The sequence below is a fragment of the Leptonychotes weddellii genome, chromosome 10 (genome assembly GCF_054177405.1).
Source record: "Leptonychotes weddellii isolate Sample4059 chromosome 10, ASM5417740v2, whole genome shotgun sequence".
Lineage (NCBI taxonomy): Eukaryota > Metazoa > Chordata > Mammalia > Carnivora > Phocidae > Leptonychotes > Leptonychotes weddellii.
The window spans coordinates 112,707,045-112,717,251 of record NC_138378.1 but is presented as its reverse complement, the minus strand read 5'-3'; positions in this window follow the sequence as shown (position 1 = coordinate 112,717,251).

The following is a 10,207-nucleotide window of genomic DNA, read 5'->3' as shown; positions in this document are numbered from 1 at the left end:
TATTTATCAAGAGATTAATGTATTCCAGGAACAGTTCCAAGTCCTGGGTGCCCAACAGTAAACAAAACAGATGGTGGAGAGCCTGTCATTACATCATCCTTGCCTGTGGGGCCTGGGTCCCTTCTGAGGCTACACAGAACACCCTGGCCACACTCTGTATGTGGCCTTGTAGATACCTGAAGACAGGGATGTGTTCCCCCCCAAACTCCTTTGAAATGAACAACTTTAATTTCCTTACTTCTTCCTCACAGTAGGCTGACTATATATTTTATGGACCAAAGTAGGACATTTCTGAGAGTGAGAGTGAGTGCTATTAATAATTACACCAAGGCAACATGCGTAAACCAGTGATGTCCCAGGCCGACCGCAACATATGGTCACCTCATGGGGCACGGGTTTCCAGGTCCTTCCTCACCCCTGGCTGCTCTCTTCTGGGTGTTTTGTAGTCTGTCTCCTTTTAAATCACTGCTCCCAGAAGTAACTGCCATATGTGTCTGGCATAGTGGAAAAAAACAAATAGGCAGGGAGATCATTTTAATAAATGTGTGGAACACCGTAACAGAGGCAAGAGAGACGTATTTTGGGAACACAGAGGAAGAAACATTTAACTGTTTCTGACAAAGCTCGGGATGGCTTCCCAGAGGAGCCCATATCTGAAATGGGTCTTGAAGGGTGAGTAGAAGTTTCCCATTAGGAGAGTGGTGGGAGGCCTTGGGAAGAGCATCTCCATCCTGCCTCAAGGTAGAGGAAGAGTGGGGTTCCTTGCTCACCTGTTGCTGATGGAGAGTCATGTTATTCTTCCTAGAGCCTTGTGAGGTCTTATCTGATGCAAGCTCTACTTTGGGCTAAACGTTATGGGAAGGTTGTACTTGTCCTGGATGTCAGTAGTTCAGTCCTGCTTCTGATCTTCTGGTTTGTTCTAAGGAAGAACAGCCAAAATGCAGGCAGAATTTGGCAAATGAAGCACGAGAAACTTGGTCCAGGATCTACTGCACTTTTAGACCCCAGTAGGAGCGAGTCATTTACAAGCATTTGCTGAGAATATGCTTCCTTGATGGGTTGGGCTGGTCTCTGGGGAGGCAAAGATCACACATGGTCATGGCTCTCAAAGAGGTCCTTCTAGTGAACAAGACACCTGCATGCAATGAACTGTAATTCATGAAAAAATATCTAAGAACTGTCACATACCTCTATGAATGTGTTGTGTATTTTGTGAACACAGGGCAAGTTTTGAATAATTCCAGCTGGTGGGATATCATTGACTTTCATTGTGAGGGCTTTGAAGGCCAAGTAAGACTTCAGAACTAGAGAAGAGGTGGCCCAGAGGTATGAAAACACAGGCAATGTGTGGAGTAAGAACAGCCTTTGGGGCTGGAATACAGTGTGGATGGGAGAGGGGGAGGTCAGGGACACTGCCTCAGGATGCAGGAGCTGCTGGCCTAGTGGGCCACCATCATGCCTGGCCAACCCTCCACCCCCCTGTCTTCCCTCTGGCCAAGGTCTAAACACCAGTCTGGTGACTGTCCTGGGCAGAGGGGAGGAACGAGGTGGGTCACTGAGGCCTCCACAGCCATAGCACATCCCAGCACCGCTGGCTACGCTTTTCCCACCCCTCATGAGGCGATTGTTCAGTGGATGCCATGGACTCCTTCCTCCGAGGTGGGTGGTGGCAGTTCTCTAGAGTGATGGCTCACCCGGGAGTCGGCCTCCGTCCACATCCAAACACTCTCCACAACTGAGGCAATTCACTGAGATGAACTCTCCATCTTGGACAGACACTGGGACCAGAGGTGTGGGCACATGCAGTCCCTGGGGGAGAAGTTCAACCACTGACATGGTCCCCAGTCTGTGCCATCCTGTCTGCGCTGAGAGGGAAATTCAGCTGGGGAGCTGAGGTGTGTGTCTCCTGGAGCTCAAACATCACCTCTCTGGAGAAGCTTCTCCTCGATTCACTTGTGTGGAGCGGGGCCTCTCTGTCCTGGGCGCTCTTGGGCTTCTGTTGGAACACCTACCTCACGGGACTGCAGTTAGCGATCGGTGTGCCTTCATCCCCCCTGGACTGTCAAAAGCTGAGGGCAAGGAGTGTCTTGCTCGTTTCCAAATTCCCAGAATGGGCACCCAGTGGATGGTCAGCAGATGGGGCTGGTGGCAAAGTGAAGCAAAGAGGAAGGAAGTGCACATAGAAAAGCATGATAAAACCCCATATTCGCAGAGATGAGGGATGGGTGGGGAGGAGAGTGAGAACAGGCTGTGATCTGAGTTTGCTTTGGTGCTTGTCAGCCCCACCCAGTAAAAACACTTACAAATTATATTTTATGGCTATGTCGGTACAAAGACAAATGTAAGCCAGACACGATTCATTTTTACATATTCATTATTGTTGTCTTCAGGGTTTTTCCCCTTCTGATTCTAAAACACATTGAACATAAGACATTTCTGTGGGCCCCCTAAAGTATAGTGAGTCTTAGGCATGGGGCTTACTGTGCCTTAGCAGGTAAGCCATCCATGAGCCATGACCACGGTGGTCAAATACTGATAAATGGTCCCACCTAGGCACCAGCCAATCAAAACCCACCTTTGCAGGCTCAAGTTCCTGCAGGCCCCTTGCTGGGCCAGACATTAATCTTTTGGTGGCTAGATCTTGGGAAGGGCCAGAGGTTGGGGGGGGAGGGGGGGCATTGTGACTCATTACCAATTGGTATGGAAGGACTAAACTACTGGTATCCAGGACAATTACATCCTTTCCATTATATTCTAGGGTTAGCCCAAAGTAGAGCTAGCATCAGATAAGGCATGGACATTCTGGTGGCTTCTATAAGCCCTGGGTGGATGTAGCAATAATAAAATATGGTCACTGCAAAAAGGCAAGATAAAGAAAGAGGAGGAGATGAGCCTGACTCCCAGGCTTCTGATCTGGGTCACCAGTGGTGCCATGACTGAAAGAGGGAATTCGGCAGGAGGAGCCGGCTGGAGGGGAAAGATAAGGAGCTCATCTGGAACACGCTAACTGCGGTGTATCTCTGGGATTCCAGGAGGCAATGCCTGTGAGCATCAAATAGATGGGTGTAGGTTTTTTAGGAAATAAGGTAGGGATGCAAAGAGAGATTTGGAAGTTCCCGTGGGTGCATAGTAAGCCCTCAATAAATCTGTCCTGGCTGAATGAGAACCTCCCTCCCCGCCCCCAATATTTCAGCCCCAGGCTCAGGGGATGATCTGGAGGACCCCACGCAGTCTGACACATTCAGGGAAAACACAGAACATCCTTTGTCTGATTATGATCGGAGCAGACAACTGCGGGGCATATTTCAGCTCCGAGTACCCAAGGTGTGGGGCCTCTGGGGGCTCACCATTGTCAGAAGTCAGCATGAGGGGCCAGCAAGAGCTTGTCTTGTTGTCTTGTACCTTGAAGATCTGGGAGGCATAAGAAGATACTGCATTTTCCAACCCCTGAAGCAATACTTATTTTCCCTTCACATCTATTTCCCTGAGTGGGTTTTTTTCTTCACTCTGTTGATAGATATTATATAATCACATTGTTTAAATATTTGAGATGGTGATTACACCACCATTCAATTTTAATTGCTATTTCTGTTAACATGTCAGATGTTCTCAAGCGAAATTAATTAGGACCAAACAATTGATTGATGGTCTTTAAAATCCAAACCTTCAGAAACTAACAGGTTTTATAACCCAACGCTATGACTGCAGAGTGAATTTGAACAATAGAACGGCTCACCTCAGGGACGTCCTCCCCTAGGGCCACACGGTAGTCTTATCAACGATGAATAAAAAATGCAAAGCATGCAGTTGAGAATCACAGAATTTATTTTTATGCAAAAATCCCTTCTATAGCAGGTCTGATGCTTCACTCATTTCTTTTTGAATCCTTTAAGTGACAGGCATCTCAATACCTACCAAGACAGCCCCATTCACTGTTGGCCTCATGTAATAGTTACCAAATTCTTTATGTTGTACTGGAAAGGAGTTCCTAGTCATCTCCCCCCACCCCCAATCACACTTCACTTCTGGGGCGCCTGCATGGCGCACTCGGTTAAGCTTCTGACTCAGGTCACTGTCTCCGGGTCCTGAGATTGAGCCCTGGGTAGGGCTCCTTGCTCAACACGGAGTCGGCTCGAGATTCTCTCTCCTCTTCCTCTGCCCCTCCCTCTCCTGCTCTCTCTCTCTCTCTCTCTAAAATAAATAAATAAATTAAAAAAAAAAAAAAGAAAGAAAACTTCCCTTCTGATCTGAGGAGTCCCTTGAGAACTGAATCCTATAGGGAAATAAACAGACCCGCTAGATAGCACATTCTGCCTCTGCCTCTGTGATTACGGTAGGGTGGGGCTCTCGGGAGTTCCCTACCAGACTTCTTTCCACATTGTGCTGTTAGAAGTCTACAGACTTAACAGGATTTGAGAAATCTTTGAGAAGGCATTCTGAACAGATTAGTAAGTTGCCATGCCTTCACTTAGATGTCATTTTCATAAAGGACAGCAGATCCTAAGATCTACCTCTGCCTTTGCTCATTTGGGGGGACAGGGTCAATGTTTGGGGAAGAGAGTTAACATGCTATATTGATTATTCACTTAAAAATCAGGTCGCGGGGCGCCTGGGTGGCTCGGTGGGTTAAGCGTCTGCCTTCGGCTCAGGTCATGATCCCAGAGTCCTGGGATCGAGCTCTGCATCGGGCTCCCTGTTTGCAGGGAGCCTGCTTCTCCCTCTCCTCCCCTGCTCCTGCTCTCTTTTCGCTCTCTCTCCAATAAATAAATAAAATCTTTAAAAAATAAAAGTAAAAATCAGGTTGCATGTACAAATATATATTTAAAAATTTTTAGAAGCCCCTGGCTGGCTCAGTTGGTAGAGCATGTGGCTTTGATCTCGGGGTTGTGAGTTTGAGTCCCACGTTGGGTGTAGAGGTTACTTAAAAAAATAGAATCTTAAAAAAAGAAAGTAAAAAGTTTTAATTATATATATGAGGCTTAATGCAGTCTTAAGATGACACATGGGAACCCGCAGAAAGGTGCTTTTTTAAACAAATATGTACTTTGGTCAGATTGAGTCAGATTGAGCAGGTTTAGAATCCCAGCTCTGCCACTTATTAACAGTGTGACCTTAGGCCTTAGCTTTTTCAGATGGAAAATGGGTATGAAAATAATTAACCTTGCAAAGTTAGAGTGCAGATTAAGTGAGAAAAATCTATCCAGTGTCTGGCACTCAGCCTGGGTTGTAGACAACAATGGTTGTATCCAATTATTGTATCAATAAATGGAATGATTAGGACTGTAGGTTCTGATTTTAAATATGAGAAAGAATGTTCAATTTAACTGATTTAGAAAATTAAATAGTAAGAACGGATGTAGGCAACATATTAAAATCTATTTTAAGGCCATATATTTAAAGTGTCTGCTGATGTTTAAAATTTCATTAATTTAAAAAGGAATATTAAAACATTTTTTAATTAAAAAAATTTTAAATAAGTAATAACGAATCACGGTTTAAAAAAAAAATCCAAATACTAGAAAAACGAATGAAAAGTCCCTTGCCACCTCTCCATGTCAATCCTTAATCTCAGCCCCCAATAATCCCACCAAACAGCCTGGTGTGTGACCTGTCATAAATGAAGAGATAAGCACATTTATAAGTGTGATGTTACTGCTTCAAGAATGAGCTCATGTTGGGGGCCCTTGGGTGGCTCAGTTGGTTGGGCGTCCAACTCTTGGTTTCGGCTCAGGTGGTGATCTCAGAGTGCTGAGATCGAGCCCCGAGTCTGGCTCTGTGCTCAGCGGGGAGTCTGCTTGAGGATTCTCTCTCTCTGTCTTCCCCATTCCCCACCCCCACCCCGCTCGTGCTCTCTCTTTCTCTCAAATAAATCAATAACGCTTAAAAAAAAGAACGATCTCATGTTCTGCACTGTTCCTCAGCTTCTTTTTCCATCTCACGCTACAAGATGGACCTGAGCTCCTGCTTGGTCCTCATCACGGCCGTGTATTGTTCCATTAGGTTTTTAAAGAGAGGTTTCAGAGGACATAATGCCAGTGAACTGTGGTGTTTTCTTTGGGTCCATGATCCTAAACAGTTGGATGAAAACAGAAAAATTCGGGTTAACCTGATGTTTCATCTCTAAAAGAGGGCAGAGATCCAGACAGCAGGAAGGAGATACTCCAGAGGAGACAAGGAGGGGATTCTGGATGAGTGGGGATTATTTCTGTGATATTGAGAATCACCCCACAGTTATACGGCATTTTGTCATTTATCTCACAGTTGGCAGTGATAGCGACCCCACAAGGACAGAGGAACCCACTGTCCCCATCTTACACCTGAGAAGACTGAGGCTCAAGGAGGCTTCCAGGCAGCTGGGAGGTGAGAGAGTTGGGAGCAAGGTGGAGGAAAGGGGGCTTTGGTCTGCTTCACAAACCTGCTTTTTCTTGACCTGACTCCTCAAAGCCCTCCCTCAACAGAAAGACCATTTAAAAATGCAAAGTGGCCCCTTGGCATCTGACCTTGTGTCTTAGGCTGAGCTGAGGCTATCCCCTGGTTTTGGAGGAAGCCCGATCTAGGACATCAGGCTGAGGGCTGGGCTCCTCTTCATCCAAACACAGTTGTAAGGGGTCCAGTGTTTCGTGAGCACCTTTGAGGTGTTAGAAATCACCCAATGTTAGACATCACCTGTTAGAAATCACCAAATTCGGGACAGTGGAGCCTGCACGGGGCTGGCAACTGGGCTTCTGTCCCAACCTGGGCAGCGCCCACCTCCCCCCCCCACCCCGTGTGTGGGATGCTGTCCTCCCAGCTGCCTGGAGCGTGGCCTGAGCCAGAGGAGCACTCCCTGGGGTGACACTGGGGTAGTTAGGGCCTCCATGAGTGCAGAGAAGGGGAGGGGACCTCGCTCGCCCCCCAGTTCACAGAATGAAAATCCCCACACCCGTCCTCCTGGTTTCAGAGGTGCGTGGAGAGCCTGGCATCATCTAAGGCTGACCCTGGGTTTTCACGGAGCAGAACGAGGAAAAGGGGACGAAAGACTCCATCTGGCATGGAGGGTGATGTTTACAAAGTTTACGGAGGCATCAACCGTGTCCTGTCCACAGAAGTCCGGTGAGATGCCACGGATAGGAGACAAGCGGACTTTGCCCCTCTGAGAGCGTGATGAGGGCCCTGCAGGTCGGGCTGTCCTTGGCAGTGCTGGGAGCAGGCCCCGGAAGGCTGCTCACAGAGGGGACTGCCACTCCCGTCCCGTAATGTTGTGGGCCAGAGGGGAGGAGCTGACTGTGAGCCGGCTTCCCTTCTCTGCAGGCTGGACTGTGAGAAATGAGTCTCAGATGGAGAGAAAGACAGTCTTCCTCCGGACCTGAAGCTGACTCTGCAGAAGAGGTGACAGATACGAGGACTCCTGCCCTCAGGAGGCACGGGGAGCCTTGCTTAGCAAGTTTGTCCTCTGGAGGAGGCCCAGCCCCTGGACCTGCAGGGCACTCCATGATGAGGATGCCACAGCCATGGCTTCTCTCAGACCTCTCCTCCTGAAAACGCACACATGGCTCTTCAGAACATTTCATTCCTTATTGTGGAGGAAATGCACCACAATCCCAAGCCCCTGAGAAGAGAATGGGGACAACTGCAGCTTTCAACAGGAAGAAGAGATGGAAGCCAGAACCATCTGTTGGTTTCACGAGAAAGTGCTGGGGTTTTGTTGTCTGTGATTTGATTTATCTAAAGGAGTGGCCTTCAGCGTGGGTCTGAAAATCCTCAAGATGCCTGAGGTTCCTCTAGAGGGAGCCAAAAGGAGGCTGAGAGAGTGGGGTCCAGGTCCCCTCTTCCCAATCCACCCCAGCCAGTCCACTTTTATCTCATTTTTTAAGAAGTTGGGCTTAGTGTAAACGTTATTTATTATTTTTTAATAAAGGGTTTTGCTACTAAAACCAAATTCGAGAACCACAGGTCTGTTGCCTCACTTTTCCGTAGGATGCTGGTCCTGACATTCCACGCATACTTAGAGATCAGTCAGTCTTGCTTGGGGAGAAGAGAAATTCATTCACTCATTCCACAGATATTTACTGAGCACTTCCTTTGTGCCAGGTATGACCATGCATCATGAAAATTTAAAGGGTCTAATAAGTGCCACCCTTGAGTCAATTGTGAGTTCTGTGTCGATGGCCCAAGGGAGTTCAGAGGAACGGTGAGTGTGGGCTCAGGAACAGGCCGGGGCTTCTACCCGGGAATAAGCAGATTCCTATCAGCTCTAGCCACAGATGCAATTCTCTTCAAGATACCTCTTTCTCTCCAGCTTATTTTCAGTACCTTCGGCTTATGAGGGCTCCTTGGCCCAGCCATGCTTTTCCTCTTTCTTCCCCATACTGTTTTGGCCGGTGGGCGGCCATCTTAATCCAATGGGAAGCTTTAACAAAAAGCTTAGCAGCTGCAATCTGGAAATATTTTTTGCCGTGGTCTTTCTTCATGAGGGCCTGCTTGTCTAATAAGGATGCTGTCACATGTAATGAGAACAAAAAATAAGCGTTTGTTCTATGAAGCCACTGAGATTTGGGGGTTGTTTGTTACTGTAGCACACCCTCACCCATCCTGATGGATACAACCCTATCTACCCTTACCTCCTGGACAAACTCCCGTTTCTCATCCCACAGCTTAAATGTCTCCCAGTCTGTGAAGCCATGTTTCCGCTCCCCTGTGTCGAGGTGAAAGCTCATTCCTCCATGACACAATATGTTATAGCACAAAGTAAGTTTACCTGAACTTTCTATAAAGGTCTTTGTCTATCACCCCCCTGGCTTGTAGGTACCTTAAGTGCAGAAGTTATAAAGAAATCATATATAAATGTTTGTTGATAGACTAAATGAATGCAAGGATAGTGTTTAGAAATTGCTTCTTAAAGCCTAGCGCTTAGTGTTCATTTCTGAGCTGCAAAGAAACAGTCTGTCACTGTCTAAGTGACAAGGTGCAATTGTCAGCATCTGCCTGACAACTTGGGTTAGGTATGAAAGTTTGAAATCAAGGGGAATAGAAGAAAGAGTTTGTGAAATTTCTTTAGACACTAACAGGCAGTGCCCCGTGAGCTTTGCCGAACCAGACGGAAACCTTCCTTAGCAAGTGTCAGGGAAAATAGCACAGTCCTCCACACTGAAACAATTTGTTAGCATTTACAAGTTCCCATTTTTCTGTATTTTAACTTCTAATTGGTTTCCTCTTTTGTGCTAAGAATGCCATCTGTCCCTTTGACAGGTTTTTGGATTTGATACCACTTACCAGGAAATATGACCATCATAAATATTGTAAGATGATTCTAGCGTCCATCCCAAACAGCCCTGTCTTAGGAACTTCACACAGAATCCCACACTGTTCCTGTGTAGAGATTTTACCATTTTTCAAGCATTTGCTACATTAAAATAAAGCCCTTCACCCCCACGGTTTCTTGGAGTTCATAATATAACACAAGGTAAGGTGCATGGTCTTATTTTGATTGTGGGTCTCATATCTGCTCTGTTGCAATAAAAGGGGTATTATTACCCTTATTGATAGGTTAGAAAACCGGCTGATGGAAGTGGACTTGCCTGAGATATAGAAACAATATGGTATCAGGATGTTAAACTTAATTTCTGAACCTAAACCCACTTCTCCATGCATATCATCTCTCCCTTAAGGGAAGAGCAGGAGGGGTGCCTGGGTGGCTCAGTTGGTTAAACCTCTAACTCTTGAATTCAGCTCAGGTCAAGATCTCAAGATCTCAAGATCTCAGGATCCTGAGATGGAGCCCAAGTCAGGCTTCACGCTCAGACGGCAGTCTGCTTGAGATTCTCTCTCTGCCTCTCCCCCTGTTCATTAGCACGTGCACTCTCTCTTTCTCTTAAATAAATAAATCTTTAAAAAAGAATAATAAAAAGAACAGGAATGGGACTCATTATTCCCATCTTATGAACCAAGAAAGTGAAGCCAAGAGGAGTTAAAAGACCAGTGTGAGATTCTTCAAGTAGTTCACAACTTCGGGCTGGAAGGCACTCGTTTTCTCCCCTGTGGTCTTGTGCTCTGTTTCTGCCTTCTGCTACCTTGACTTGGCAGTACCTTCTTCCAAGTGCAAAGTTACTTAGGTCAAGGACAAGTTAAGAAGAGGGAGGGGGCCCACCCAGGGGTGGGTCTGGTTGGAGAAGAGATCATTAACTAGTCCCAGTACATCTGAGGAGCAGCTTCAGAAAGCTCAACCTGG